The sequence below is a fragment of the Microtus pennsylvanicus genome, chromosome 3, assembly GCF_037038515.1.
Source record: "Microtus pennsylvanicus isolate mMicPen1 chromosome 3, mMicPen1.hap1, whole genome shotgun sequence".
NCBI classification, from domain to species: Eukaryota; Metazoa; Chordata; class Mammalia; order Rodentia; family Cricetidae; genus Microtus; species Microtus pennsylvanicus.
In genome coordinates, this window is record NC_134581.1 from 32,071,069 (window position 1) to 32,079,139 (window position 8,071).

The 8,071-nt window shown below is 35.2% G+C and overlaps 1 non-coding gene across 1 annotated transcript; it reads left to right on the forward strand.

The window, feature by feature from the left end:
- The first annotated feature begins 1,398 nt into the window (after nucleotides 1-1,398).
- On the forward strand, nucleotides 1,399-1,502 carry LOC142847418 (U6 spliceosomal RNA). Its single transcript, XR_012910175.1, has one exon. It is a non-coding gene; the product is annotated as a U6 spliceosomal RNA (small nuclear RNA).
- The last annotated feature ends 6,569 nt before the right edge of the window (nucleotides 1,503-8,071 follow it).

Here is an 8,071-nt window from a genome sequence, read left to right on the forward strand (position 1 = left end):
TGACTTCATTGTTCTGTCTATTAGAATTCAATTTCCCTAGTAGATGGGCAGGTTTATTTCTTGACGTTCTATCCCAGTCCACTCATCCATTTTACTTTATTTATTTAAGATTTATTTATTATGTATTCAGTGTTCTGCTTGCATGTATGTGTGGACACCAGAAGACAGTATCACATCTCAATCAGATGGTTGTGAGCCACCATGTGGTTGTTGGAAATTAAACTCAGGATTTCTGAAAGAGCAGCCAGTGCTCTTAAACGCTGAGATATCTTGCTAGTCCCTCCACTCCTCCATTTTATCTATAAAAGGTAGAGTGAAAAGGCTTAAAAGCATAATAAAAAATAATAATGAATTAGGATCAAACTTAAGCCCATCCAAAATCTACTTTGCAGCAGTAACTTAGGAAACATTTAGTCTTGTGTGTTTCTGTATTACAGTTACCTTATCCCTTTTGTTAACTTGGGGATTGCATAAATGCTTAGAAATTCTGGCTCCCTTTGTTTTGATCTGTCTGTAGCATATAATACAGTAGGGTAGTAGGAGTTTAATATGTAAGATTGAAATACAACTGATAGCATTCTGTTTGGGAATTATGAGATCTGTTTTTATACTTAGGTGAGTTTTTACATTCTATTCCATCTAGGTACTTAAAAAAAAACAATTAATCTCTCAAATGAGATACACCAATATGTGACTACACATTATGAATTTTTATGTCACACCCCATTATACAAATCAATTGGAACTCTGTTTTTATTTAGTTTTTTGTAAATCTATTAAACAGTAGAAGATTAGAATAAGATATAAAATATACAGTCTAAATTATCATTGCCTGAGACCTGCACTTAGAATATGGAAATTAAGAAAAATATAAACTTGCAATATCTTATTTCCTCTTAACAGAAAAAAAAGAATTGATAAGAATGACGAGTTTGAGCACAAAAACATGATACACTAAACAGAAATGACTGCCTGACTACATAGATAATGTACTGGATTTAAGTACTTTGAGGTCATCTTTTCAAGTGCAAGTGGCTAGTTAGATTTTAAGAAAAGTCTTGGGTGATTTATAATGTTACTATGCTTTCTTAATTGCAAACAACTTTATTTCATTTGTATTTGTTTGTTTATTTATTTTCCAGCTGCAGTTTCCCCTCCCTCTCCTCCTCCCACTTCCTGCTGCCCCCATCCAATGCTCTTTTGTTTCTGTTCAGAAAGGGGTAGGCCTCCACAGGGTATCCACAAAGCATGGCATATCAAGTTGTGGTAAGACTTGTATTTAGGCTGGGCAAGACAATCCAGTATGAGAAATAGGTTCCTAAAAGCCAGCATTAGGAACAGCCCCTGCTCCCATTGTTAGGAGTCTAACAAATAGACCTAGCTAGATAATGGTCACATACATGTGGAGCAGCATGTATATTAAAATTGGAACGATACAGTGAAAATTAGCAGGCCCCCTTCACAATTTTTTCCTGCTCATTAAAGTTGTATTCTGTATAATTATTGGATTCTCTTCAATTCAATTAAAGAAAATCACTTATGGAGTGTCTCTGTTATGGCAGCCTGAAATACAATGTTCAGTACTTAGTTCAATTACTTATGGGTCCTGAAAAAAATGAAACAACTTAAAGAAGAAAAAGTTTAGTTGAGCTTACATTTCCAGAGGAATAAAAGTCCATTATGGTGGGAAAACATGCCAACAAGCAGCAGACATGGAGGCTGGAACTGAAGCTGAGGACTTGCTTACATCCTAAACCACAAGCAGAGAGAAGAGACGCTTTAAAACAAAAAGTCCAAAACATGAAACTATGAACTCCAGAAAGTCACTCTCAGTAGTATACTTCCTGTGACAAATAAATGGAGGAGGTGAGAATAGGCAGAATTACTTCTTATTTCTTCATTTTAATCCAAAAAAAAAGTTTCCACAAATTTAGTTTGACATTAATACTAGAAATATTGCCTAATGGGAATGCCAAAAAGCTACTATTTCATAAACTACAGAAAGTGTAGTAAAACGTTATCTGATAAATATCTCACTTTGTCATCTCTTAGTAATAATTTGAATGCCTTACATTTTTATCAGCAGAGTGCCGAACCCATTGTAGGAGCTCAATAAATATATATTATGTAAAACTAAGTTTTCTTGATTTCTTGAGACAGGGTTAGGTGTCCTAAGTCAAATGTTTAAGCCTCCAAAAAGTATTTCTTTTCCACTGTGAAAAACTTTCTCTGGCCTACAGGGAGCTTGGATGGCAAGGACTGTGTTGTACTCTCTGACAAATCTCTGGTATCAAGCACACCATATGGCATATGTTAAGTCACCCATAAAGGTTTGCTGCATAAACTAATGCATGATAGACAGGACACCCTAGACCCAGTGACCCTCTCTTCAGACCCTTCACGACAAGCACCACTCTGAAGAAAAGAAAATAACTGATTTGTTTATGTTTATATGTTAAATATACTTATTTTGTTATGATCTTCTATTCATAAATCTTAAAGTCATGTCAATTGGATGCCTCCCTGATTTAAAACTTTCATTATAATCAGGCTAATAATTTTTATCCTGTCAGTGAAATTTATTATGCAATTCTGAAAACTATAGGTGTAGTTTTTATTTCTTTTGAATGTGCATATAGTATCTTTATTTACATTTTATTTGAAGTCACTCATTTGCATTTTTTTCTTATATTGATAGTGTAAGACTGAAAAGGATTAAAATAGTACTATTCAAACTTTTTTTCTCTAGTTACAACCATATCATGAACGTCAAGTTTAATTATAGCAGGCTATTGCTTATAAACTGAGAATGTATGAAAATAAATCTTGAAAGAAGTTGAAATTCTCTCAATTGTCTCATGTTCTAAAGCCCTTCTGAGAAGCCAAGTTCTAGAAAAATATGAAAAAATAAGCTTTTTAATGTAGCTGGTTTTACAATGAAATAAATTATCAAAAAACAAAAATGGAGAAAACAGTTTGGCAACCAAGAACCTGGATTTCATTTTGTGAGCAGAAATATACACTGAAGATATTGGTCTGTAGAAGCACATGATGAAAATAAGGTTTTGCTAAGATTTCCTGGCACAAAAATACAGAACTAATAGAAGTAGATCTGTCACAAGCTATCTATCCACACAGTTAGTGTAATATTAAGATGAAATTTTTATTTGATTTAACTGCATCTCAAAGTAGGGGTAAATACATGTCCCATTAGGAAGCATCTGCTGCTGGTTTGGAGAGAGAAATGGAATGCTTTGAACTAGGGATGAAGTGGGTTGCATGCTTTCCTATTTGTGATGTTTTAAATTTTGTTGAAACTTTTTTAAGTGTGCATATGTATCTGCTTCTATCAAAAAATGAACTTTAGGTACTAAATATCTTCTCATGGGTGTTTAGGTGTGTTTGTGAGTCCTTACATGAATCAATGCTCAAGTGTCTGTGAAGCTGTTACTAAGGCTGATTCTGCCTTTGAACAAAAATCTCTTAAGAGATTAAGACACTGTTTGTAGTTAAAACTTGCTATCTATTACAAGGAACAGACATAAACATAATAGAAGCAATATACAGCAAGCCAACAGCCAACATCAAACTGAATGGAGAAAAACTTAAAGCAATACCACTGAAATCAAGAACAAGAAAAGGTTGTCCATTCTCTCCATATCTATTAAATATAGTTCTCGAGGTTCTAGCTAGAGCAATAGACAACAAAAGGAGATCAAAGGGATACAAACTGGAAAAGAAGTCAAACTTTCACTATTTGTTGATGATTTGATAGTATCTGACATAACTCACCCAAAAATAATCTACTAGGGAACTCCTACAACTCACAAATACCTTCAGCAATGTGTCAGGATACAAGATGAACTAAAAAAAAATCAGTAGCCCTCCTTTATACAGATGATAAATGAGCTGAGAAAGAAATTAGAAAAAAAACTCACCCTTCACAATAGCCACAAATAACATAATATATCTTGGGGATAACTCTAAGCAAACAAGTGAGTGACCTGTATGACAAGAACTTTAAAACTTTGAAGAAAGAAATTAAAGAAGACACCAGAAAATGGAAAGATCCCCCTTGCTCTTGGGTAGTTAAAATTAACATAATAAAAAAGAAGAATTTTACAAAAAGCAATCTACAGATTCAATGCAATGCCCAGCAAAATTCCAGCAAAATTCTTTATAGACCTCAAAATAACAATACTCAACTTCTCCATTGCTGATGGGAGTGCAAACTTCTACAGCCACTTTGAAAACCAGTATGGCAATTCCTCAAAAAAAAAGAAACAATCTACCTCAAGAACCATCACTACCACTGTTGGGTATATACCTAAAGGATGCTCAATCATACCACAAGGACATGTGCTCAACTATATTCATAAAAGCATTATTTATAATAACCAGAACCTGGAAACAACCTAGATGCCCCTCCACCAAAAAAAAATGGATAAAGAAAATGTGGTACATTTACACAATGGAGTACTACACAGCAGAAAAAAATAATGACATCTTGAAATTTGCAGGCATATAGATGGATCTAAAAAATCCAGATTGAGGGAGATAACCCAGACCCAAAAATATAATATGTACTCACTCATAAGTGACTTCTGCCCATAAAGCAAAGAAAAACCACTTACAGTCACAACTCCAGACAGTATAGACAACAAAGAGGACCCTGAGAGACATATATGGATCAACAAAGGAAGGAGCAAAAGACAAGATCTCCTGAGTAAATTGGGAGCATGGAAGTCATGGGAGAAGGTAGAAAGAGAGAGGAAAAAAGGGAAGGGAGTGAAGAAAAATGTATAGCTCAATAAAAACAATAAAGAAAAAAACCCTTGCTATCCATGATGTGATAAAAGCATATCAATTATTCAATTCAATCTGAGTGTCTAATTCCTTATTAACCAGTTGATAATAATATTATGATAAGAATATTAGTAAAAATTTATTTGTAGTTTCAGGTCACTCTGACCTGAGAAGTAGAGATTCATCTTTTTAAAAACACATCATGATCAAAGGATAGTTGTTAAATGGTTATGAAAGAAAGAAAGCATTGATTGAGAGTAGTGATGGCCCAAATTCAAATACATAATTTGTCTCCATTGAAACAATTTGTTCTCAGACTGATTACTAATAAACACAATTTCATTATCCATAGTATGACATATTCCTTACTATCTATCCTAACACATGTTTGGTTTTCCAAGTTGTCTTTGTTACTTTTCTGTGGCTGTGATACAACAGCACAAACAAGACAATTCACAGAGTGAAGGGTTATTTGGCTTACACTCCTAGAGAGATAAACCTGTCATGGTGGGAACCAACATTAGAAAGACACAGACATGAGAGCTAAAGCAGAAACTGTGGGCAGAAACTGTGGACTCGTATATTGAATCACAAGCAGAGAGCAGAGCAGTTGGGAAACACTTGAGACTTTGAAACCTCTAAGCCCACCCCCAAGTCACGTACCCCCTCCATCAAGGTCAAACCTCCTAATCCTTCCCACACAGTGCCACTAATTGCCTACAGCCAAGTATTTAAATGTCTGAGACTATGGGAGGCATCAGTCAAACCAACACAAACGTTGTCTGCTATCTTGTAATAACTTATCATGGCAACAATAAATCTATACAGCCTCTAGACTAGAACCATTCACACAACAACATGGTGTTGTTATAGGAGTGTGTCTTCCTGGTCATTTTAACACCCTTAAAAAGCAGTAAGAGATATTTTAAAGTTCAAGACATGAACATATTAAATTAGCTATAATGGTTTCAAGAGATAACAACAAATACGCCAGTGACAGTTTGTGCATTGGGTAGACATAAGCAAAAGTACAAGAAATTTTTCAGGCAAGGGACTGGTTTACAGATTCTGAGTGTGAGAAGGGGTATTGAATGTTAAACTCAAATTCTGATTCATATTAGATGGGCTTATAGGAAGAGTAATGATTCACAGTGACTTTTTTTTTCATTTTGCATCGGGCCATTTTGAATTTTAGCACTAAAAGTCTTGCATCCTGGAGAAAGCTTCATTGGTCTTCCTAAACCTTTCCAAACTTACTTAAATGAAATAAATATGGGTCTGCTACACCATTCACCTTACCTTACCCCATTTTCTGGGCTTCATGGGCTTCATCCACACATCATTATCACTGTTGGTAGGTATAACCTATCTAAAGCATTCACTGATGGTTGAATGCCTTTCCCATGACAGAAGCAAGAGACTATTTTTTTGTCCTGTGCACTTTTAGTACCTCCTAAGTTTCCTGGGCCTCAAACTGATAAAAAAAAAATCACAACTCTGCTGTGGGCCAATGATCAGTACTGTCAATTGTATTTTAATAAAATGCTGATTGGCCAGTAGCCAGGCAGGAAGTTTAGGCCGGGTGACCAAGCAGAAAGTAGAGGTGGGGCAATAAGAACAGGAGAATTCTGGGAAGGGGAAAGCTCAGTCTGCAGTCGTCATTCAGACACAGAGCAAACAAGATGTGACTTCCTTGCCAAAAAAAGGTACCAAGCCACATGGTTAACACAGACAAGAATTATGGGCTAATGTAAGTTATAAGAGTTAATAAGAAGCCTGAGCTAATAGGCCAATCTATTTCTGATTAATGTAGACCTCTTTGGGACTGAAAGGCTGCAGGACCAGGTGAGACAGAAAACTCCAACAACATAACTCTATTCTAAACCTTTGAACTAAGATTGATATCCAGTTCAGGTTACTCTGATATTTAACAGCATTGTCTTTAACATTTTGAAAGCGGCATGAGGAATTACTAACTAGAAATTTTTATTTTTCACTAGAGCGATGTTTTATAAAATTTATAGTTTAAAATCTCTGTTATTATAAACATCTTCAGATATGTTGATAGTACTGAAATAGCTACAGTATGGTTACTTCTCAGAAAATCAACAGACGCTGCTGCATCAGAATCACAGCTGTTAGCAGAAGGCATTAGATTTTTTTAGTCTTTCCCATAGCCAACAGGCTTTGATGCATTGATTTATGTTTTAGTAATGACAGACTCCACTGGCATGAGTGTTTCCATTACTCAGAAATTATAAACTCATCACTCAGTCCTGGGGTAAAGAATGGAGGGAGAATTCATTACCTCACTTGTCATTGCATAATTCTGATTACATAGAGGACAGTAGCGCATTAACAAATGGGACTATAAGTATCTTTCAGATACACAATGTGATATTGATATTTCTAATGCAAGTAAATTTAATATTGTTGAGTTAATTTTAGAAATCATTTTTAAGTAATGATCATTTCTCAAGCGCTAAGATAAACAATGAGCAAAGGAAGCAATTGGATGTGATATACAACACCAAAAGGACTCCCATTTTTTTAAAAAATGCCTAAGCTGTGAAATTGCTCCTAGTGAGTGTATGATTACAGAATCTTTCCCTGTTTAGTTCTACAGCTCCTTCCTCAGTGTCTCATTGTTCAGAACATCTTCAAAGGATTCAAGGTTTCCAGAAGCAACTACCAACTTTAGCAGACAGACATTTCATTTTAAAGTAATTGTTTGGGCTGTTTTTCTAAACAAACAACTTTACTCAAAAAAAAAAAAACACTCCCTCCTCATGTAGCTGCCGTCTACAACTAGTGCTTTATTCAACTGAATCCTAGTGGGTTGTTTTCTGGTGTGCTCTTATCTTCCTGTACTGTTTCTCTTTCCCATTCCACCTGACTGCTTGGTTTGCAGATGCTTTCTTGCAGTCATGTCCTTTCCCCTAACAAACAATAACTCCCGTTTCTTCAGCAGGAGGCCATTAGTACATTATCATGGGTTCTGCTGAGTCATCTCACATATTTTTCATCTTTCAAATGAGACACTCTAGGTATATGCCATGGAAAGAAACTAGCAGTCACAAGCTACGATACTTCTGGTCATTTTTCTTTTACTAATAATTTCAACTACATAACAACTCAGGTCTATCAAGGTGATTTTCCAGTGTGATTCCATTGTTGAGAATACAACTGCCTACTAAGAGAAAAATCTTATTTGATTTTCACATAACACAGGTTGCCAAAAATCTATTACTTTGGTCTTTCTCTA